The sequence below is a fragment of the Rhinoderma darwinii genome (assembly GCF_050947455.1).
Source record: "Rhinoderma darwinii isolate aRhiDar2 chromosome 2 unlocalized genomic scaffold, aRhiDar2.hap1 SUPER_2_unloc_31, whole genome shotgun sequence".
Classification (NCBI taxonomy): Eukaryota; Metazoa; Chordata; class Amphibia; order Anura; family Rhinodermatidae; genus Rhinoderma; species Rhinoderma darwinii.
The window spans coordinates 535,685-558,924 of NW_027461698.1; the positions used below are offsets into that span (position 1 = coordinate 535,685).

General features: G+C 47.3%; 12 non-coding genes across 12 annotated transcripts; all 12 read right to left on the reverse strand.

Moving 5' to 3' along the window:
- Positions 1-7,400: 7,400 nt before the first annotated feature.
- On the reverse strand, positions 7,401-7,591 carry LOC142677187 (U2 spliceosomal RNA). The gene has a single exon (XR_012852231.1). It is a non-coding gene; the product is annotated as a U2 spliceosomal RNA (small nuclear RNA).
- Positions 7,592-8,715: 1,124 nt separating this feature from the next.
- On the reverse strand, positions 8,716-8,906 carry LOC142677188 (U2 spliceosomal RNA). Its single transcript, XR_012852232.1, has one exon. It is a non-coding gene; the product is annotated as a U2 spliceosomal RNA (small nuclear RNA).
- Positions 8,907-10,181: 1,275 nt separating this feature from the next.
- LOC142677117 (U2 spliceosomal RNA) lies at positions 10,182-10,372 on the reverse strand. The gene has a single exon (XR_012852167.1). It is a non-coding gene; the product is annotated as a U2 spliceosomal RNA (small nuclear RNA).
- Positions 10,373-11,500: 1,128 nt separating this feature from the next.
- On the reverse strand, positions 11,501-11,691 carry LOC142677190 (U2 spliceosomal RNA). The gene has a single exon (XR_012852234.1). It is a non-coding gene; the product is annotated as a U2 spliceosomal RNA (small nuclear RNA).
- A 1,121-nt stretch (positions 11,692-12,812) lies between these two features.
- Positions 12,813-13,003, reverse strand: LOC142677544 (U2 spliceosomal RNA). Its single transcript, XR_012852554.1, has one exon. It is a non-coding gene; the product is annotated as a U2 spliceosomal RNA (small nuclear RNA).
- Positions 13,004-14,135: 1,132 nt separating this feature from the next.
- LOC142677191 (U2 spliceosomal RNA) lies at positions 14,136-14,326 on the reverse strand. Its single transcript, XR_012852235.1, has one exon. It is a non-coding gene; the product is annotated as a U2 spliceosomal RNA (small nuclear RNA).
- A 1,132-nt stretch (positions 14,327-15,458) lies between these two features.
- LOC142677192 (U2 spliceosomal RNA) lies at positions 15,459-15,649 on the reverse strand. The gene has a single exon (XR_012852236.1). It is a non-coding gene; the product is annotated as a U2 spliceosomal RNA (small nuclear RNA).
- Positions 15,650-16,947: 1,298 nt separating this feature from the next.
- Positions 16,948-17,138, reverse strand: LOC142677194 (U2 spliceosomal RNA). The gene has a single exon (XR_012852237.1). It is a non-coding gene; the product is annotated as a U2 spliceosomal RNA (small nuclear RNA).
- Positions 17,139-18,413: 1,275 nt separating this feature from the next.
- Positions 18,414-18,604, reverse strand: LOC142677129 (U2 spliceosomal RNA). Its single transcript, XR_012852178.1, has one exon. It is a non-coding gene; the product is annotated as a U2 spliceosomal RNA (small nuclear RNA).
- A 1,132-nt stretch (positions 18,605-19,736) lies between these two features.
- Positions 19,737-19,927, reverse strand: LOC142677195 (U2 spliceosomal RNA). The gene has a single exon (XR_012852238.1). It is a non-coding gene; the product is annotated as a U2 spliceosomal RNA (small nuclear RNA).
- Positions 19,928-21,052: 1,125 nt separating this feature from the next.
- On the reverse strand, positions 21,053-21,243 carry LOC142677546 (U2 spliceosomal RNA). Its single transcript, XR_012852556.1, has one exon. It is a non-coding gene; the product is annotated as a U2 spliceosomal RNA (small nuclear RNA).
- A 1,132-nt stretch (positions 21,244-22,375) lies between these two features.
- LOC142677197 (U2 spliceosomal RNA) lies at positions 22,376-22,566 on the reverse strand. The gene has a single exon (XR_012852240.1). It is a non-coding gene; the product is annotated as a U2 spliceosomal RNA (small nuclear RNA).
- Positions 22,567-23,240: the final 674 nt, after the last annotated feature.

Sequence of the window (23,240 nt, forward strand, 5' to 3'; positions counted from 1 at the left end):
GCGCAGCTTGCGCTGCTCCCTATGGGGTCCGGAGACACACCAAAGGGCTGGGGGGGGGATCGCAACTCGTTGCTCAGGACTAAGCCTCTCTCCCAAATAGCAGCACGGGGGTGAAGTCCAGGCGAACCTGGACGATCCCCCGAGGCCGAGAGAGAGGGTACCTGAGCACCTTCTGACTAAAAACCTCCTGTATAAATACACTTGGTCTTAGCCAAAAGGCCGAGAAGCGATAACCCGAACGGGCCGCGCGTTGACCGAGCCTGCCCAATACTGCTGTTCACCCCTTGCAGCGATTCAGCCTACTCCTACGCAATTCCATGGGGCCCTGCAGGCTCACACACACTCACAGCTACTAAGCGGGAGGTGAATAAAGGCCGGAGAGGAAGCAAGACAGGATTTGCTTCTTTTGCTTGCACCACAATGCAGTGCTGAAAGAGGAGGAATCGACATAAAAACGCCTTCCTGGCAACGCCCAAATGCCCTCCTGCCGTGCAAACACTGGCAGCAGCAGCAGCAGTAAGTGCATGCCCACTGCCACCCCTTCTGTTCTGTCCTCGCCAGCTAGTCCAGTTATTTACGTAATAATACCTTTTTTTGTGTATGATTACCAGTACAGATATTGCAATTGCCTATTCTTGTACCCCATCTATATTGTATTGTATGGTTATAGCACCATCTACTGGTGGTTTTGTGTATTCCTAGATTGTAGTTCTCTATGTATTATGGGAAAGCACCTGAGGCATTGTGGGTTATTTCCTGTTCCTGTTTGTGTATGAGTAGCAGCCATTTTCCTCATCATGCCAGTGTGAGGGGCCACTCTCCATTTCTACCTCAAGTTCAGTGCCAACAGCCTGTTCTAAGCATAGTCGGTAAGATCCATATCTATATGTTATAATCCTGTGGTTCACTGTATGTTTTGCTGTATCAGATATCACATTGTCAGCTTGCAGTATTACCTCATGTTATATTGTGTATGTATAGCAGATTATCTGTATCCTATGCACTGTACAGTTGATATATTCTGAATACTACTGTTATTTCATCCTATAGTTTCACCTTTCCTGTCTACCAGCAATAAAGAGAAAGATTTCACAGTTTCACAGCCTTTTTCTTAAGAAGACAGGGGGTTTAGCTACATGTCAGATTACACACCGTGCTAACGTGTATGAGGACAGAATAGTGAAACGACTGCTGAGAACAAGCTCAGAAGATCAGACCATAGGGTGCCCGCCATTATCCACGCAGAGCCTGCATACGGATATCGCAGCAACCTCCTAACGGTCGCATCATGTCTCAAAGTCGAGCATCTTCGGTCAAGACAAGGTCCCTTAGAAGTGGCTCTAGCAGGACATCGATCAGAGAAGCTACCGCCATTGCCCGCGCAAAAGCTGAAGCGGCAAAAGCGAAAGCCAGCTTCGCAGAACAGGAAATACAGATAAAGCTAGAGAAAGCGCGCCTTGAAGCAACTCTAGAGAAACTCACTGTTGAGAAAGAGACAGCGGCTGCCATAGCAGAAGCAGAATTTCTAGAAGCAGTAGAACTTCCAGAAATAGAGAATCGTCGCGACGTTCTCCAGCCGGAACTTGAACACCAAGATCCAGAACAGCGTACCTTACAATACGTCTATCAACATTCCAAGTCAGAATACGATACCGACTTCCAACTCAACACAAAGGGTTTTATTAACAAGCCAATCCACCCTGATTATTCAGACCGCCAGAAAGTTGACTATCAGTCTCCTTACTGCAAACAAGACAAGACACATCAAAGGGAAACCGGCTACAACAACTTCTCTTCAGAGCAGAATATCAAAAACCCGCTCCAGCTAAGAGAGACGCCCTTCGCTTCAGAGCGGTACTACGCAGGTTGTAATAAATCAGAGACTCCCAACAGGTATGGTCACACACCACACATGCACTCTGACAACACACCAGTAGTCGGATCTAATGTTAATCAAGCCACAATGGACTTTGCCAGATTCCTTGTTCGACGTGAGCTGGTCACCAAGGGACTTGTAAAGTTCAGCGATCGCGCTGAAAACTACAGAGCTTGGCGAGCTTCCTTCCAAAATGCCACCAGAGACTTAGATCTATCATGTAGTGAGGAACTGGATCTCCTGGTAAAGTGGCTAGGAAGTGAGTTCGCCGAACACGCTAAAAGAATCAGAGATATCAATGTCAATTATCCAGATGTTGGTCTTAAAAGGGTCTGGGACAGACTTGAAGAGTGCTATGGCTCGGCCGAAGTCATAGAAAGTGCCTTATTCAAGAGAATTGAGGACTTTCCTAAAATAGCAAACAAAGGCTATACAAAGCTTAGGGAGTTAAGTGATCTGTTAATGGAGTTGTGTGTAGCAAAGGCAGAAGGGGATCTGGTAGGATTGACATTCCTTGACACTGCAAGAGGTGTGAACCCCATAGTTCAGAAGCTCCCATACAACCTGCAAGAGAAATGGGTTATGCATGGTTCTAGATATAAACAGACTTACAATGTACTATTTCCTCCATTTAATGTGTTTGTAGATTTTGTCTCTGAACAAGCTAAAATTAGAAATGATCCTAGCTTTGATTTCACGCTGTCATGTGCCGCCACCCCTGTTAGTAAACCTCGTAGAGCAATGGTGGAGGTCCACAAAATTAACGTTTCCTCCACAGGTTCAGTCCATAAAGAGTTCAGCTCCCGTCAAGGAGACAAACCCAAAGACCCGAGCAGACAGTGTCCCTTACACAGGAAGCCACATTCCCTACTTAGGTGCAGAACCTTCAGGGAAAAGTCATTAGAGGACCGCAAGGCCTTCCTTAAGGAAAACAACATCTGCTTCAAATGCTGTTCTTCAACATCACACTTCGCCAGAGATTGCGAGGTTCGTGCAAAGTGTATCGAATGTGGTAGCACAGAACATAACACAGCTCTACACCCTGGAGCACCATCGTGGACTTCGCCCCAAGACCAATAGCATAGCGGGGAGCTGAAGGACACAAGTACTGACACTCCAGCGGTTACTTCTAAATGCACAGAGGTTTGTAGAGGCCTCATAGGAGGAAGGTCCTGCTCAAAAATCTCCCTAGTGAGGATTTACCCAGCAGACGACCGGGACAAAGCCATCAAAGTATATGCTATTCTAGACGATCAAAGCAACAAGTCGTTAGCCAAGTCTGCCTTCTTTGATAGCTTTAACGTCAGAGGCCCTGGCGCCCCCTACTCTCTAAAAACTTGTGCCGGTACTGTAGAGACAGCTGGAAGGAGGGCAAGCGGCTATGTAGTCGAGTCTATAAATGGCCAAGTGTGTCTGCCCTTACCAACCATACTGGAGTGTAACCAAATTCCTGATAACAGGTCTGAGATACCTACGCCGGAAGTAGCAGCGCACCAACCTCACCTGAAGCGTATAGAACACTTGATCCCGAAACTTGATCCAGAGGCTCAGATAGTCTTGCTCCTTGGGAGAGATATTCTTCGAGTCCACAAGGTTAGGCAACAGATCAATGGCCCTCACAACGCTCCATATGCACAGAGACTCGACCTAGGATGGGTCGTCATAGGAGAGGTCTGTTTGGGAGGTGTACACAAACCGACAACTGTCAACAGCATGCTTACCAGTACACTGGAGAATGGACGCCCATCTCTCCTCCGACCATGTGAAAATCATTTCTTCATAAAGGAACTGCCACACAGCACTTCATCATCAAGTATCCTTGTAGGCTCTGCCTACGATGACTACATCTGGGACGGCAACCAAGATCACCTAGGGTGCACAGTCTTCCGCCAGACAAAGGAGGACAATCGTATGGCAATGTCATTCGAAGATAGACTGTTCCTAGACATAATGGAGCAGGGAATGGTGCAGAACGAAATGAAGAGCTGGGTTGCACCTCTACCATTTAGGCCTCAAAGACAACGCTTACCTAACAACAGAGAACAGGTTTACAAACGTTTCGTCTCTCTCAGACATAGCCTGCAAAGAAAACCAGAGATGAGAGACCACTTCTTTACCTTCATGGAAAAGATATTCCAGAACGGCCATGCGGAGTTAGCACCTATACTTCCAGACTCTGAAGAGCGCTGGTACCTGCTCCTGTTTGGAGTGTATCACCCGAAGAAACCAGGTCAGATCAGAGTAGTATTTGACTCAAGTGCCAAGTATGAAGGTGTCTCGTTGAATGACGTCCTGATGTCAGGCCCGGATCTAAACAACAAGCTCTTGGGAGTACTTCTACGCTTTCGCAAAGACTCTGTTGCATTCACGGCTGATATCCAACAGATGTTCCATTGCTTCCTCGTCAAAAAAGAACACAGGAATTTCTTGAGATTCCTTTGGTACAAGGATAACGATCCCTCTAAAGATGTTACCGAGTATCGAATGAAGGTACACATCTTCGGTAATAGTCCTTCCCCTGCAGTCGCCATCTATGGGCTGAGGCGTGCGGCTCAAGATGTCGAAACGAAGTACGGAACGGATGTCAGACGCTTCGTAGAAAAGGATTTCTATGTGGACGACTGTTTGAAATCAATGCCCACAAATGAAACCGCAATTTGTCTTCTGAAGAGAGCCCAGGAAATGCTCGCTCTATCTAAACTGAGGTTACACAAGATCGCTTCTAACAGCCAGAAAGTGATGGAAGCCTTTCCTACTCATGACCACTCAAGTGACTTAAAGGATTTAGATCTAGGCATCGACTCCCCTCCCATACATCGGAGCCTTGGCCTACTCTGGGACCTAAAAGCTGATACCTTCACCTTCCAGGCCAGCAGAGAAGAAAAACCCTTCACTCGCAGAGGAGTACTGTCGGCCATAAGCAGTTTATACGACCCACTGGGATTTGCAGCTCCTGTAACCATCGAAGGTAAAGCTATGTTGAGAGACTACACCAGGGAAGTGTCGAACTGGGATGCTCCTCTTCCCATGAAGGAAAGAGCCACATGGACGGCTTGGAGAAATTCCCTCACAGCCTTATCTGGTCTTCACATACCACGCCTGTATGCTTCTGTACCAACTACCAAGGTTGACACACAAAGACTTTGTGTTTTCTGCGACGCTTCAGTCAAAGCGATTGCTGCTGTAGCTTACTTAAAGACGATAGATACCAGCGGACAATGCCACGTAGGGTTCGTCATGAGCAGAGCAAAACTAGCGCCACTTCTTGAACACACAATACCACGCCTGGAACTTTGCGCCGCGGTGTTAGCAGTGGAGTTAGCCGAACTCATCACTACGGAATTGAACATGGAGATTAAAGATGCTGAGTTTTACACTGACAGCAAGATAGTACTAGGATACATCTGTAACTTAACTAGACGCTTCTATGTCTACGTAAGCAACAGAGTGCTAAGGATTAGAAGATCTACCTCTCCCGAACAATGGCATTACGTACCTACGCATCTCAATCCTGCAGACCAAGCAACCAGATCCGTTGCCGCTAACCGTCTGAAAGACACAATCTGGTTTACAGGTCCTACCTTCTTGTATAGACCGATGCCCAGCACAGCAGAAACCGCCATGTTTGAACTAGTGGACCCACATGCAGATGTTGAGATACGCCCTCTGGTATCTGCGTTGCATACGGAGACTGTGGACAGCCACCTGAAATTTCATCGATTCAGTATATTCCCTACTTGGAGATCACTTGTCCGTGCAATCACCTTCTTGACTCACATGGCTCGGTCGTACAAGATAATCTCGTCAGCAGATAAAAGGTACTGTAAAGGCTGGCATCGTTGTAAACATGTCTACACGGCTCTCGATCTGGAACAGGCAAAAAATGTTTTCATCCAACTAACCCAATAGTGACGTCGGCTGACGTCAAGCGGGGAGTGTTCTGTCCTCGCCAGCTAGTCCAGTTATTTACGTAATAATACCTTTTTTTTGTGTATGATTACCAGTACAGATATTGCAATTGCCTATTCTTGTACCCCATCTATATTGTATTGTATGGTTATAGCACCATCTACTGGTGGTTTTGTGTATTCCTAGATTGTAGTTCTCTATGTATTATGGGAAAGCACCTGAGGCATTGTGGGTTATTTCCTGTTCCTGTTTGTGTATGAGTAGCAGCCATTTTCCTCATCATGCCAGTGTGAGGGGCCACTCTCCATTTCTACCTCAAGTTCAGTGCCAACAGCCTGTTCTAAGCATAGTCGGTAAGATCCATATCTATATGTTATAATCCTGTGGTTCACTGTATGTTTTGCTGTATCAGATATCACATTGTCAGCTTGCAGTATTACCTCATGTTATATTGTGTATGTATAGCAGATTATCTGTATCCTATGCACTGTACAGTTGATATATTCTGAATACTACTTTTATTTCATCCTATAGTTTCACCTTTCCTGTCTACCAGCAATAAAGAGAAAGATTTCACAGTTTCACAGCCTTTTTCTTAAGAAGACAGGGGGTTTAGCTACATGTCAGATTACACACCGTGCTAACGTGTATGAGGACAGAATACCTTCTCCTTTCACACCTTGTATCAGCTTTAATCCAGTCCAGTGCTGCCTGCTGAGCAGCACTGACCAACACTGCCTGGGCCCAGGCTTTTATCTCTGAGGCCCCATTATGATGTCAGAAAGCTGGCTCTGGCTCCTGAGGTCTCCACTATGACACGTGCAAAGTTCCGTCTGAACTTTATATAAGACGGTGCGGCTCAGTCAGTCACTCAGTGTTGCCTGAGAGGGCAACACTGCAACAGCCGGCCCCCAGGCTGTCTTTTTTTTGCACAGCTAGTTGCCTCCAGGAGGCCACAAGAGGGAGACAAGGGACTGCAAAATGGAAAATAGGCATCCACCAACTTTACAGAGAACTTGTTCTCCTTGCTCCTACAACCTCCATCCTTGCACAGTTTGTTATTCTTCCAGGTAACATAGTAACAAATCCAAATTGCTGCTCTCTTTGTAGGCAAGCAAGGGTTTGTTGCAACTGCAATTCTTACTTCTTCTTGAAATGTAGGGACCACAGTACATTCCATCACATCCATCTAGTGTACACAGGTAGGTCCATTGTGACGGGCGGGCGGGCGGGCTGGCTGCTTTAATGGCTGTTTGCTGTTCCCCTACTCCACTCCACTATTTGACTATGGTGCTGCATCAATCAGTGGCTGGCTCAGGTGCAGCTCTTTAACCTACCTAGGAGGGAGGGCGGAGAGAAGACAAGGAAGGTGAATGAGCTGTTCCAATGTGAAATGCCGGAAACACAGAAACACAGACGACACAAAACAAGAGGTGGCAATGTATTAATTAATTGCATTTAATAAATTAGCTCATTATCACACATGACTGTACAAATGCATTGTCCAACAGGTGTTGAAATAATGGGATTAAAAGGGGAGATCCCATCCGAAAGACAAAAACAATGGCAAACACAAAAAGCACTTTTGGAATCTGATTTTAGTAAACACATAAGGAAAGGGTGCACCGGTCCTGGAAATACTGCAATACCAGGTCAATGCGTGGAGTGGACAGAGCAAGCTCTATTTCCATCTCCCTGTTCTAAAAATCCATTTAATATATGGTCCCCAGATAGGGGACGTATCAGATATTAAACTGATAAGAACAGATACTACACTTGATCTTAGCCAAAAGGCCGAGAAGCGATAACCCGAACGTGCCGCGCGTTTTGCTTCTTTTGCTTGCACCACAATGCAGTGCTGAAAGAGGAGGAATCGACATAAAAACGCCTTCCTGGCAACGCCCAAATGCCCTCCTGCCGTGCAAACACTGGCAGCAGCAGCAGCAGCAGCAGCAATAAGTGCATGCCCACTGCCACCCCTTCTCCTTTCACACCTTGTATCAGCTTTAATCCAGTCCAGTGCTGCCTGCTGAGCAGCACTGACCAACACTGCCTGGGCCCAGGCTTTTATCTCTGAGGCCCCATTATGATGTCAGAAAGCTGGCTCTGGCTCCTGAGGTCTCCACTATGACACGTGCAAAGTTCCGTCTGAACTTTATATAAGACGGTGCGGCTCAGTCAGTCACTCAGTGTTGCCTGAGAGGGCAACACTGCAACAGCCGGCCCCCAGGCTGTCTTTTTTTTGCACAGCTAGTTGCCTCCAGGAGGCCACAAGAGGGAGACAAGGGACAGCAAAATGGAAAATAGGCATCCACCAACTTTACAGACAACTTGTTCTCCTTGCTCCTACAACCTCCATCCTTGCACAGTTTGTTATTCTTCCAGGTAACATCATAACAAATGCAAATTGCTGCTCTCTTTGTAGGCAAGCAAGGGTTTGTTGCAACTGCAATTCTTACTTCTTCTTGAAATGTAGGGACCACAGTACATTCCATCACATCCATCTAGTGTACACAGGTAGGTCCATTGTGACGGGCGGGCGGGCGGGCTGGCTGCTTTAATGGCTGTTTGCTGTTCCCCTACTCAACTCCACTATTTGACTATGGTGCTGCATCAATCAGTGGCTGGCTCAGGTGCAGCTCTTTAACCTACCTAGGAGGGAGGGCGGAGAGAAGACAAGGAAGGTGAATGAGCTGTTCCAATGTGAAATGCCGGAAACACAGAAACACAGACGACACAAAACAAGAGGTGGCAATGTATTAATTAATTGCATTTAATAAATTAGCTCATTATCACACATGACTGTACAAATGCATTGTCCAACAGGTGTTGAAATAATGGGATTAAAAGGGGAGATCCCATCCGAAAGACAAAAACAATGGCAAACACAAAAAGCACTTTTGGAATCTGATTTTAGTAAACACATAAGGAAAGGGTGCACCGGTCCTGGAAATACTGCAATACCAGGTCAATGCGTGGAGTGGACAGAGCAAGCTCTATTTCCATCTCCCTGTTCTAAAAATCCATTTAATATATGGTCCCCAGATAGGGGACGTATCAGATATTAAACTGATAAGAACAGATACTACACTTGATCTTAGCCAAAAGGCCGAGAAGCGATAACCCGAACGGGCCGCGCGTTGACCGAGCCTGCCCAATACTGCTGTTCACCCCTTGCAGCGATTCAGCCTACTCCTAGGCAATTCCATGGGGCCCTGCAGGCTCACACACACTCACAGCTACTAAGCGGGAGGTGAATAAAGGCCGGAGAGGAAGCAAGACAGGATTTGCTTCTTTTGCTTGCACCACAATGCAGTGCTGAAAGAGGAGGAATCGACATAAAAACGCCTTCTTGGCAACGCCCAAATGCCCTCCTGCCGTGCAAACACTGGCAGCAGCAGCAGCAGTAGCAGCAGCAGCAGTAAGTGCATGCCCACTGCCACCCCTTCTCCTTTCACACCTTGTATCAGCTTTAATCCAGTCCAGTGCTGCCTGCTGAGCAGCACTGACCAACACTGCCTGGGCCCAGGCTTTTATCTCTGAGGCCCCATTATGATGTCAGAAAGCTGGCTCTGGCTCCTGAGGTCTCCACTATGACACGTGCAAAGTTCCGTCTGAACTTTATATAAGACGGTGCGGCTCAGTCAGTCACTCAGTGTTGCCTGAGAGGGCAACACTGCAACAGCCGGCCCCCAGGCTGTCTTTTTTTTGCACAGCTAGTTGCCTCCAGGAGGCCACAAGAGGGAGACAAGGGACTGCAAAATGGAAAATAGGCATCCACCAACTTTACAGACAACTTGTTCTCCTTGCTCCTACAACCTCCATCCTTGCACAGTTTGTTATTCTTCCAGGTAACATAGTAACAAATCCAAATTGCTGCTCTCTTTGTAGGCAAGCAAGGGTTTGTTGCAACTGCAATTCTTACTTCTTCTTGAAATGTAGGGACCACAGTACATTCCATCACATCCATCTAGTGTACACAGGTAGGTCCATTGTGACGGGCGGGCGGGCGGGCTGGCTGCTTTAATGGCTGTTTGCTGTTCCCCTACTCCACTCCACTATTTGACTATGGTGCTGCATCAATCAGTGGCTGGCTCAGGTGCAGCTCTTTAACCTACCTAGGAGGGAGGGCGGAGAGAAGACAAGGAAGGTGAATGAGCTGTTCCAATGTGAAATGCCGGAAACACAGAAACACAGACGACACAAAACAAGAGGTGGCAATGTATTAATTAATTGCATTTAATAAATTAGCTCATTATCACACATGACTGTACAAATGCATTGTCCAACAGGTGTTGAAATAATGGGATTAAAAGGGGAGATCCCATCCGAAAGACAAAAACAATGGCAAACACAAAAAGCACTTTTGGAATCTGATTTTAGTAAACACATAAGGAAAGGGTGCACCGGTCCTGGAAATACTGCAATACCAGGTCAATGCGTGGAGTGGACAGAGCAAGCTCTAATTCCATCTCCCTGTTCTAAAAATCCATTTAATATATGGTCCCCAGATAGGGGACGTATCAGATATTAAACTGATAAGAACAGATACTACACTTGATCTTAGCCAAAAGGCCGAGAAGCGATAACCCGAACGTGCCGCGCGTTTTGCTTCTTTTGCTTGCACCACAATGCAGTGCTGAAAGAGGAGGAATCGACATAAAAACGCCTTCCTGGCAACGCCCAAATGCCCTCCTGCCGTGCAAACACTGGCAGCAGCAGCAGCAGCAGCAGCAATAAGTGCATGCCCACTGCCACCCCTTCTCCTTTCACACCTTGTATCAGCTTTAATCCAGTCCAGTGCTGCCTGCTGAGCAGCACTGACCAACACTGCCTGGGCCCAGGCTTTTATCTCTGAGGCCCCATTATGATGTCAGAAAGCTGGCTCTGGCTCCTGAGGTCTCCACTATGACACGTGCAAAGTTCCGTCTGAACTTTATATAAGACGGTGCGGCTCAGTCAGTCACTCAGTGTTGCCTGAGAGGGCAACACTGCAACAGCCGTCCCCCAGGCTGTCTTTTTTTTGCACAGCTAGTTGCCTCCAGGAGGCCACAAGAGGGAGACAAGGGACTGCAAAATGGAAAATAGGCATCCACCAACTTTACAGACAACTTGTTCTCCTTGCTCCTACAACCTCCATCCTTGCACAGTTTGTTATTCTTCCAGGTAACATAGTAACAAATCCAAATTGCTGCTCTCTTTGTAGGCAAGCAAGGGTTTGTTGCAACTGCAATTCTTACTTCTTCTTGAAATGTAGGGACCACAGTACATTCCATCACATCCATCTAGTGTACACAGGTAGGTCCATTGTGACGGGCGGGCGGGCGGGCGGGCTGGCTGCTTTAATGGCTGTTTGCTGTTCCCCTACTCCACTCCACTATTTGACTATGGTGCTGCATCAATCAGTGGCTGGCTCAGGTGCAGCTCTTTAACCTACCTAGGAGGGAGGGCGGAGAGAAGACAAGGAAGGTGAATGAGCTGTTCCAATGTGAAATGCCGGAAACACAGAAACACAGACGACACAAAACAAGAGGTGGCAATGTATTAATTAATTGCATTTAATAAATTAGCTCATTATCAAACATGACTGTACAAATGCATTGTCCAACAGGTGTTGAAATAATGGGATTAAAAGGGGAGATCCCATCCGAAAGACAAAAATAATGGCAAACACAAAAAGCACTTTTGGAATCTGATTTTAGTAAACACATAAGGAAAGGGTGCACCGGTCCTGGAAATACTGCAATACCAGGTCAATGCGTGGAGTGGACAGAGCAAGCTCTATTTCCATCTCCCTGTTCTAAAAATCCATTTAATATATGGTCCCCAGATAGGGGACGTATCAGATATTAAACTGATAAGAACAGATACTACACTTGATCTTAGCCAAAAGGCCGAGAAGCGATAACCCGAACGTGCCGCGCGTTTTACTTCTTTTGCTTGCACCACAATGCAGTGCTGAAAGAGGAGGAATCGACATAAAAACGCCTTCCTGGCAACGCCCAAATGCCCTCCTGCCGTGCAAACACTGGCAGCAGCAGCAGCAGCAGCAGTAAGTGCATGCCCACTGCCACCCCTTCTCCTTTCACACCTTGTATCAGCTTTAATCCAGTCCAGTGCTGCCTGCTGAGCAGCACTGACCAACACTGCCGTGGCCCAGGCTTTTATCTCTGAGGCCCCATTATGATGTCAGAAAGCTGGCTCTGGCTCCTGAGGTCTCCACTATGACACGTGCAAAGTTCCGTCTGAACTTTATATAAGACGGTGCGGCTCAGTCAGTCACTCAGTGTTGCCTGAGAGGGCAACACTGCAACAGCCGGCCCCCAGGCTGTCTTTTTTTTGCACAGCTAGTTGCCTCCAGGAGGCCACAAGAGGGAGACAAGGGACAGCAAAATGGAAAATAGGCATCCACCAACTTTACAGACAACTTGTTCTCCTTGCTCCTACAACCTCCATCCTTGCACAGTTTGTTATTCTTCCAGGTAACATAGTAACAAATCCAAATTGCTGCTCTCTTTGTAGGCAAGCAAGGGTTTGTTGCAACTGCAATTCTTACTTCTTCTTGAAATGTAGGGACCACAGTACATTCCATTACATCCATCTAGTGTACACAGGTAGGTCCATTGTGACGGGCGGGCGGGCGGGCTGGCTGCTTTAATGGCTGTTTGCTGTTCCCCTACTCCACTCCACTATTTGACTATGGTGCTGCATCAATCAGTGGCTGGCTCAGGTGCAGCTCTTTAACCTACCTAGGAGGGAGGGCGGAGAGAAGACAAGGAAGGTGAATGAGCTGTTCCAATGTGAAATGCCGGAAACACAGAAAAACAGACGACACAAAACAAGAGGTGGCAATGTATTAATTAATTGTATTTAATAAATTAGCTCATTATCACACATGACTGTACAAATGCATTGTCCAACAGGTGTTGAAATAATGGGATTAAAAGGGGAGATCCCATCCGAAAGACAAAAACAATGGCAAACACAAAAAGCACTTTTGGAATCTGATTTTAGTAAACACATAAGGAAAGGGTGCACCGGTCCTGGAAATACTGCAATACCAGGTCAATGCGTGGAGTGGACAGAGCAAGCTCTATTTCCATCTCCCTGTTCTAAAAATCCATTTAATATATGGTCCCCAGATAGGGGACGTATCAGATATTAAACTGATAAGAACAGATACTACACTTCATCTTAGCCAAAAGGCCGACAAGCGATAACCCGAACGTGCCGCGCGTTTTGCTTCTTTTGCTTGCACCACAATGCAGTGCTGAAAGAGGAGGAATCGACATAAAAACGCCTTCCTGGCAACGCCCAAATGCCCTCCTGCCGTGCAAACACTGGCAGCAGCAGCAGCAGCAGCAGCAGTAAGTGCATGCCCACTGCCACCCCTTCTCCTTTCACACCTTGTATCAGCTTTAATCCAGTCCAGTGCTGCCTGCTGAGCAGCACTGACCAACACTGCCTGGGCCCAGGCTTTTATCTCTGAGGCCCCATTATGATGTCAGAAAGCTGGCTCTGGCTCCTGAGGTCTCCACTATGACACGTGCAAAGTTCCGTCTGAACTTTATATAAGACGGTGCGGCTCAGTCAGTCACTCAGTGTTGCCTGAGAGGGCAACACTGCAACAGCCGGCCCCCAGGCTGTCTTTTTTTTGCACAGCTAGTTGCCTCCAGGAGGCCACAAGAGGGAGACAAGGGACAGCAAAATGGAAAATAGGCATCCACCAACTTTACAGACAACTTGTTCTCCTTGCTCCTACAACCTCCATCCTTGCACAGTTTGTTATTCTTCCAGGTAACATAGTAACAAATCCAAATTGCTGCTCTCTTTGTAGGCAAGCAAGGGTTTGTTGCAACTGCAATTCTTACTTCTTCTTGAAATGTAGGGACCACAGTACATTCCACCACATCCATCTAGTGTACACAGGTAGGTCCATTGTGACGGGCGGGCGGGCGGGCGGGCGGGCTGGCTGCTTTAATGGCTGTTTGCTGTTCCCCTACTCCACTCCACTATTTGACTATGGTGCTGCATCAATCAGTGGCTGGCTCAGGTGCAGCTCTTTAACCTACCTAGGAGGGAGGGCGGAGAGAAGACAAGGAAGGTGAATGAGCTGTTCCAATGTGAAATGCCGGAAACACAGAAAAACAGATGACACAAAACAAGAGGTGGCAATGTATTAATTAATTGTATTTAATAAATTAGCTCATTATCACACATGACTGTACAAATGCATTGTCCAACAGGTGTTGAAATAATGGGATTAAAAGGGGAGATCCCATCCGAAAGACAAAAACAATGGCAAACACAAAAAGCACTTTTGGAATCTGATTTTAGTAAACACATAAGGAAAGGGTGCACCGGTCCTGGAAATACTGCAATACCAGGTCAATGCGTGGAGTGGACAGAGCAAGCTCTATTTCCATCTCCCTGTTCTAAAAATCCATTTAATATATGGTCCCCAGATAGGGGACGTATCAGATATTAAACTGATAAGAACAGATACTACACTTGATCTTAGCCAAAAGGCCGAGAAGCGATAACCCGAACGTGTCGCGCGTTTTACTTCTTTTGCTTGCACCACAATGCAGTGCTGAAAGAGGAGGAATCGACATAAAAACGCCTTCCTGGCAACGCCCAAATGCCCTCCTGCCGTGCAAACACTGGCAGCAGCAGCAGCAGCAGCAGCAGTAAGTGCATGCCCACTGCCACCCCTTCTCCTTTCACACCTTGTATCAGCTTTAATCCAGTCCAGTGCTGCCTGCTGAGCAGCACTGACCAACACTGCCTGGGCCCAGGCTTTTATCTCTGAGGCCCCATTATGATGTCAGAAAGCTGGCTCTGGCTCCTGAGGTCTCCACTATGACACGTGCAAAGTTCCGTCTGAACTTTATATAAGACGGTGCGGCTCAGTCAGTCACTCAGTGTTGCCTGAGAGGGCAACACTGCAACAGCCGGCCCCCAGGCTGTCTTTTTTTTGCACAGCTAGTTGCCTCCAGGAGGCCACAAGAGGGAGACAAGGGACTGCAAAATGGAAAATAGGCATCCACCAACTTTACAGACAACTTGTTCTCCTTGCTCCTACAACCTCCATCCTTGCACAGTTTGTTATTCTTCCAGGTAACATAGTAACAAATCCAAATTGCTGCTCTCTTTGTAGGCAAGCAAGGGTTTGTTGCAACTGCAATTCTTACGTCTTCTTGAAATGTAGGGACCACAGTACATTCCATCACATCCATCTAGTGTACACAGGTAGGTCCATTGTGACGGGCGGGCGGGCGGGCGGGCGGGCTGGCTGCTTTAATGGCTGTTTGCTGTTCCCCTACTCCACTCCACTATTTGACTATGGTGCTGCATCAATCAGTGGCTGGCTCAGGTGCAGCTCTTTAACCTACCTAGGAGGGAGGGCGGAGAGAAGACAAGGAAGGTGAATGAGCTGTTCCAATGTGAAATGCCGGAAACACAGAAACACAGACGACACAAAACAAGAGGTGGCAATGTATTAATTAATTGCATTTAATAAATTAGCTCATTATCACACATGACTGTACAAATGCATTGTCCAACAGGTGTTGAAATAATGGGATTAAAAGGGGAGATCCCATCCGAAAGACAAAAACAATGGCAAACACAAAAAGCACTTTTGGAATCTGATTTTAGTAAACACATAAGGAAAGGGTGCACCGGTCCTGGAAATACTGCAATACCAGGTCAATGCGTGGAGTGGACAGAGCAAGCTCTATTTCCATCTCCCTGTTCTAAAAATCCATTTAATATATGGTCCCCAGATAGGGGACGTATCAGATATTAAACTGATAAGAACAGATACTACACTTGATCTTAGCCAAAAGGCCGAGAAGCGATAACCCGAACGGGCCGCGCGTTGACCGAGCCTGCCCAATACTGCTGTTCACCCCTTGCAGCGATTCAGCCTACTCCTAGGCAATTCCATGGGGCCCTGCAGGCTCACACACACTCACAGCTACTAAGCGGGAGGTGAATAAAGGCCGGAGAGGAAGCAAGACAGGATTTGCTTCTTTTGCTTGCACCACAATGCAGTGCTGAAAGAGGAGGAATCGACATAAAAACGCCTTCCTGGCAACGCCCAAATGCCCTCCTGCCGTGCAAACACTGGCAGCAGCAGCAGCAGCAGCAGCAGCAGCAGCAGCAGCAGCAGCAGTAAGTGCATGCCCACTGCCACCCCTTCTCCTTTCACACCTTGTATCAGCTTTAATCCAGTCCAGTGCTGCCTGCTGAGCAGCACTGACCAACACTGCCTGGGCCCAGGCTTTTATCTCTGAGGCCCCATTATGATGTCAGAAAGCTGGCTCTGGCTCCTGAGGTCTCCACTATGACACGTGCAAAGTTCCGTCTGAACTTTATATAAGACGGTGCGGCTCAGTCAGTCACTCAGTGTTGCCTGAGAGGGCAACACTGCAACAGCCGGCCCCCAGGCTGTCTTTTTTTTGCACAGCTAGTTGCCTCCAGGAGGCCACAAGAGGGAGACAAGGGACTGCAAAATGGAAAATAGGCATCCACCAACTTTACAGACAACTTGTTCTCCTTGCTCCTACAACCTCCATCCTTGCACAGTTTGTTATTCTTCCAGGTAACATAGTAACAAATCCAAATTGCTGCTCTCTTTGTAGGCAAGCAAGGGTTTGTTGCAACTGCAATTCTTACTTCTTCTTGAAATGTAGGGACCACAGTACATTCCATCACATCCATCTAGTGTACACAGGTAGGTCCATTGTGACGGGCGGGCGGGCGGGCGGGCGGGCTGGCTGCTTTAATGGCTGTTTGCTGTTCCCCTACTCCACTCCACTATTTGACTATGGTGCTGCATCAATCAGTGGCTGGCTCAGGTGCAGCTCTTTAACCTACCTAGGAGGGAGGGCGGAGAGAAGACAAGGAAGGTGAATGAGCTGTTCCAATGTGAAATGCCGGAAACACAGAAACACAGACGACACAAAACAAGAGGTGGCAATGTATTAATTAATTGCATTTAATAAATTAGCTCATTATCACACATGACTGTACAAATGCATTGTCCAACAGGTGTTGAAATAATGGGATTAAAAGGGGAGATCCCATCCGAAAGACAAAAACAATGGCAAACACAAAAAGCACTTTTGGAATCTGATTTTAGTAAACACATAAGGAAAGGGTGCACCGGTCCTGGAAATACTGCAATACCAGGTCAATGCGTGGAGTGGACAGAGCAAGCTCTATTTCCATCTCCCTGTTCTAAAAATCCATTTAATATATGGTCCCCAGATAGGGGACGTATCAGATATTAAACTGATAAGAACAGATACTACACTTGATCTTAGCCAAAAGGCCGAGAAGCGATAACCCGAACGGGCCGCGCGTTGACCGAGCCTGCCCAATACTGCTGTTCACCCCTTGCAGCGATTCAGCCTACTCCTAGGCAATTCCATGGGGCCCTGCAGGCTCACACACACTCACAGCTACTAAGCGGGAGGTGAATAAAGGCCGGAGAGGAAGCAAGACAGGATTTGCTTCTTTTGCTTGCACCACAATGCAGTGCTGAAAGAGGAGGAATCGACATAAAAACGCCTTCTTGGCAACGCCCAAATGCCCTCCTGCCGTGCAAACACTGGCAGCAGCAGCAGCAGTAGCAGCAGCAGCAGTAAGTGCATGCCCACTGCCACCCCTTCTCCTTTCACACCTTGTATCAGCTTTAATCCAGTCCAGTGCTGCCTGCTGAGCAGCACTGACCAACACTGCCTGGGCCCAGGCTTTTATCTCTGAGGCCCCATTATGATGTCAGAAAGCTGGCTCTGGCTCCTGAGGTCTCCACTATGACACGTGCAAAGTTCCGTCTGAACTTTATATAAGACGGTGCGGCTCAGTCAGTCACTCAGTGTTGCCTGAGAGGGCAACACTGCAACAGCCGGCCCCCAGGCTGTCTTTTTTTTGCACAGCTAGTTGCCTCCAGGAGGCCACAAGAGGGAGACAAGGGACTGCAAAATGGAAAATAGGCATCCACCAACTTTACAGACAACTTGTTCTCCTTGCTCCTACAACCTCCATCCTTGCACAGTTTGTTATTCTTCCAGGTAACATAGTAACAAATCCAAATTGCTGCTCTCTTTGTAGGCAAGCAAGGGTTTGTTGCAACTGCAATTCTTACTTCTTCTTGAAATGTAGGGACCACAGTACATTCCATCACATCCATCTAGTGTACACAGGTAGGTCCATTGTGACGGGCGGGCGGGCGGGCTGGCTGCTTTAATGGCTGTTTGCTGTTCCCCTACTCCACTCCACTATTTGACTATGGTGCTGCATCAATCAGTGGCTGGCTCAGGTGCAGCTCTTTAACCTACCTAGGAGGGAGGGCGGAGAGAAGACAAGGAAGGTGAATGAGCTGTTCCAATGTGAAATGCCGGAAACACAGAAACACAGACGACACAAAACAAGAGGTGGCAATGTATTAATTAATTGCATTTAATAAATTAGCTCATTATCACACATGACTGTACAAATGCATTGTCCAACAGGTGTTGAAATAATGGGATTAAAAGGGGAGATCCCATCCGAAAGACAAAAACAATGGCAAACACAAAAAGCACTTTTGGAATCTGATTTTAGTAAACACATAAGGAAAGGGTGCACCGGTCCTGGAAATACTGCAATACCAGGTCAATGCGTGGAGTGGACAGAGCAAGCTCTAATTCCATCTCCCTGTTCTAAAAATCCATTTAATATATGGTCCCCAGATAGGGGACGTATCAGATATTAAACTGATAAGAACAGATACTACACTTGATCTTAGCCAAAAGGCCGAGAAGCGATAACCCGAACGTGCCGCGCGTTTTGCTTCTTTTGCTTGCACCACAATGCAGTGCTGAAAGAGGAGGAATCGACATAAAAACGCCTTCCTGGCAACGCCCAAATGCCCTCCTGCCGTGCAAACACTGGCAGCAGCAGCAGCAGCAGCAGCAATAAGTGCATGCCCACTGCCACCCCTTCTCCTTTCACACCTTGTATCAGCTTTAATCCAGTCCAGTGCTGCCTGCTGAGCAGCACTGACCAACACTGCCTGGGCCCAGGCTTTTATCTCTGAGGCCCCATTATGATGTCAGAAAGCTGGCTCTGGCTCCTGAGGTCTCCACTATGACACGTGCAAAGTTCCGTCTGAACTTTATATAAGACGGTGCGGCTCAGTCAGTCACTCAGTGTTGCCTGAGAGGGCAACACTGCAACAGCCGTCCCCCAGGCTGTCTTTTTTTTGCACAGCTAGTTGCCTCCAGGAGGCCACAAGAGGGAGACAAGGGACTGCAAAATGGAAAATAGGCATCCACCAACTTTACAGACAACTTGTTCTCCTTGCTCCTACAACCTCCATCCTTGCACAGTTTGTTATTCTTCCAGGTAACATAGTAACAAATCCAAATTGCTGCTCTCTTTGTAGGCAAGCAAGGGTTTGTTGCAACTGCAATTCTTACTTCTTCTTGAAATGTAGGGACCACAGTACATTCCATCACATCCATCTAGTGTACACAGGTAGGTCCATTGTGACGGGCGGGCGGGCGGGCGGGCGGGCTGGCTGCTTTAATGGCTGTTTGCTGTTCCCCTACTCCACTCCACTATTTGACTATGGTGCTGCATCAATCAGTGGCTGGCTCAGGTGCAGCTCTTTAACCTACCTAGGAGGGAGGGCGGAGAGAAGACAAGGAAGGTGAATGAGCTGTTCCAATGTGAAATGCCGGAAACACAGAAACACAGACGACACAAAACAAGAGGTGGCAATGTATTAATTAATTGCATTTAATAAATTAGCTCATTATCAAACATGACTGTACAAATGCATTGTCCAACAGGTGTTGAAATAATGGGATTAAAAGGGGAGATCCCATCCGAAAGACAAAAATAATGGCAAACACAAAAAGCACTTTTGGAATCTGATTTTAGTAAACACATAAGGAAAGGGTGCACCGGTCCTGGAAATACTGCAATACCAGGTCAATGCGTGGAGTGGACAGAGCAAGCTCTATTTCCATCTCCCTGTTCTAAAAATCCATTTAATATATGGTCCCCAGATAGGGGACGTATCAGATATTAAACTGATAAGAACAGATACTACACTTGATCTTAGCCAAAAGGCCGAGAAGCGATAACCCGAACGTGCCGCGCGTTTTACTTCTTTTGCTTGCACCACAATGCAGTGCTGAAAGAGGAGGAATCGACATAAAAACGCCTTCCTGGCAACGCCCAAATGCCCTCCTGCCGTGCAAACACTGGCAGCAGCAGCAGCAGCAGCAGTAAGTGCATGCCCACTGCCACCCCTTCTCCTTTCACACCTTGTATCAGCTTTAATCCAGTCCAGTGCTGCCTGCTGAGCAGCACTGACCAACACTGCCGTGGCCCAGGCTTTTATCTCTGAGGCCCCATTATGATGTCAGAAAGCTGGCTCTGGCTCCTGAGGTCTCCACTATGACACGTGCAAAGTTCCGTCTGAACTTTATATAAGACGGTGCGGCTCAGTCAGTCACTCAGTGTTGCCTGAGAGGGCAACACTGCAACAGCCGGCCCCCAGGCTGTCTTTTTTTTGCACAGCTAGTTGCCTCCAGGAGGCCACAAGAGGGAGACAAGGGACAGCAAAATGGAAAATAGGCATCCACCAACTTTACAGACAACTTGTTCTCCTTGCTCCTACAACCTCCATCCTTGCACAGTTTGTTATTCTTCCAGGTAACATAGTAACAAATCCAAATTGCTGCTCTCTTTGTAGGCAAGCAAGGGTTTGTTGCAACTGCAATTCTTACTTCTTCTTGAAATGTAGGGACCACAGTACATTCCATTACATCCATCTAGTGTACACAGGTAGGTCCATTGTGATGGGCGGGCGGGCGGGCGGGCTGGCTGCTTTAATGGCTGTTTGCTGTTCCCCTACTCCACTCCACTATTTGACTATGGTGCTGCATCAATCAGTGGCTGGCTCAGGTGCAGCTCTTTAACCTACCTAGGAGGGAGGGCGGAGAGAAGACAAGGAAGGTGAATGAGCTGTTCCAATGTGAAATGCCGGAAACACAGAAAAACAGACGACACAAAACAAGAGGTGGCAATGTATTAATTAATTGTATTTAATAAATTAGCTCATTATCACACATGACTGTACAAATGCATTGTCCAACAGGTGTTGAAATAATGGGATTAAAAGGGGAGATCCCATCCGAAAGACAAAAACAATGGCAAACACAAAAAGCACTTTTGGAATCTGATTTTAGTAAACACATAAGGAAAGGGTGCACCGGTCCTGGAAATACTGCAATACCAGGTCAATGCGTGGAGTGGACAGAGCAAGCTCTATTTCCATCTCCCTGTTCTAAAAATCCATTTAATATATGGTCCCCAGATAGGGGACGTATCAGATATTAAACTGATAAGAACAGATACTACACTTCATCTTAGCCAAAAGGCCGACAAGCGATAACCCGAACGTGCCGCGCGTTTTGCTTCTTTTGCTTGCACCACAATGCAGTGCTGAAAGAGGAGGAATCGACATAAAAACGCCTTCCTGGCAACGCCCAAATGCCCTCCTGCCGTGCAAACACTGGCAGCAGCAGCAGCAGCAGCAGCAGTAAGTGCATGCCCACTGCCACCCCTTCTCCTTTCACACCTTGTATCAGCTTTAATCCAGTCCAGTGCTGCCTGCTGAGCAGCACTGACCAACACTGCCTGGGCCCAGGCTTTTATCTCTGAGGCCCCATTATGATGTCAGAAAGCTGGCTCTGGCTCCTGAGGTCTCCACTATGACACGTGCAAAGTTCCGTCTGAACTTTATATAAGACGGTGCGGCTCAGTCAGTCACTCAGTGTTGCCTGAGAGGGCAACACTGCAACAGCCGGCCCCCAGGCTGTCTTTTTTTTGCACAGCTAGTTGCCTCCAGGAGGCCACAAGAGGGAGACAAGGGACAGCAAAATGGAAAATAGGCATCCACCAACTTTACAGACAACTTGTTCTCCTTGCTCCTACAACCTCCATCCTTGCACAGTTTGTTATTCTTCCAGGTAACATAGTAACAAATCCAAATTGCTGCTCTCTTTGTAGGCAAGCAAGGGTTTGTTGCAACTGCAATTCTTACTTCTTCTTGAAATGTAGGGACCACAGTACATTCCACCACATCCATCTAGTGTACACAGGTAGGTCCATTGTGACGGGCGGGCGGGCGGGCGGGCGGGCTGGCTGCTTTAATGGCTGTTTGCTGTTCCCCTACTCCACTCCACTATTTGACTATGGTGCTGCATCAATCAGTGGCTGGCTCAGGTGCAGCTCTTTAACCTACCTAGGAGGGAGGGCGGAGAGAAGACAAGGAAGGTGAATGAGCTGTTCCAATGTGAAATGCCGGAAACACAGAAAAACAGACGACACAAAACAAGAGGTGGCAATGTATTAATTAATTGTATTTAATAAATTAGCTCATTATCACACATGACTGTACAAATGCATTGTCCAACAGGTGTTGAAATAATGGGATTAAAAGGGGAGATCCCATCCGAAAGACAAAAACAATGGCAAACACAAAAAGCACTTTTGGAATCTGATTTTAGTAAACACATAAGGAAAGGGTGCACCGGTCCTGGAAATACTGCAATACCAGGTCAATGCGTGGAGTGGACAGAGCAAGCTCTATTTCCATCTCCCTGTTCTAAAAATCCATTTAATATATGGTCCCCAGATAGGGGACGTATCAGATATTAAACTGATAAGAACAGATACTACACTTGATCTTAGCCAAAAGGCCGAGAAGCGATAACCCGAACGTGTCGCGCGTTTTACTTCTTTTGCTTGCACCACAATGCAGTGCTGAAAGAGGAGGAATCGACATAAAAACGCCTTCCTGGCAACGCCCAAATGCCCTCCTGCCGTGCAAACACTGGCAGCAGCAGCAGCAGCAGCAGCAGTAAGTGCATGCCCACTGCCACACCTTCTCCTTTCACACCTTGTATCAGCTTTAATCCAGTCCAGTGCTGCCTGCTGAGCAGCACTGACCAACACTGCCTGGGCCCAGGCTTTTATCTCTGAGGCCCCATTATGATGTCAGAAAGCTGGCTCTGGCTCCTGAGGTCTCCACTATGACACGTGCAAAGTTCCGTCTGAACTTTATATAAGACGGTGCGGCTCAGTCAGTCACTCAGTGTTGCCTGAGAGGGCAACACTGCAACAGCCGGCCCCCAGGCTGTCTTTTTTTTGCACAGCTAGTTGCCTCCAGGAGGCCACAAGAGGGAGACAAGGGACTGCAAAATGGAAAATAGGCATCCACCAACTTTACAGACAACTTGTTCTCCTTGCTCCTACAACCTCCATCCTTGCACAGTTTGTTATTCTTCCAGGTAACATAGTAACAAATCCAAATTGCTGCTCTCTTTGTAGGCAAGCAAGGGTTTGTTGCAACTGCAATTCTTACTTCTTCTTGAAATGTAGGGAC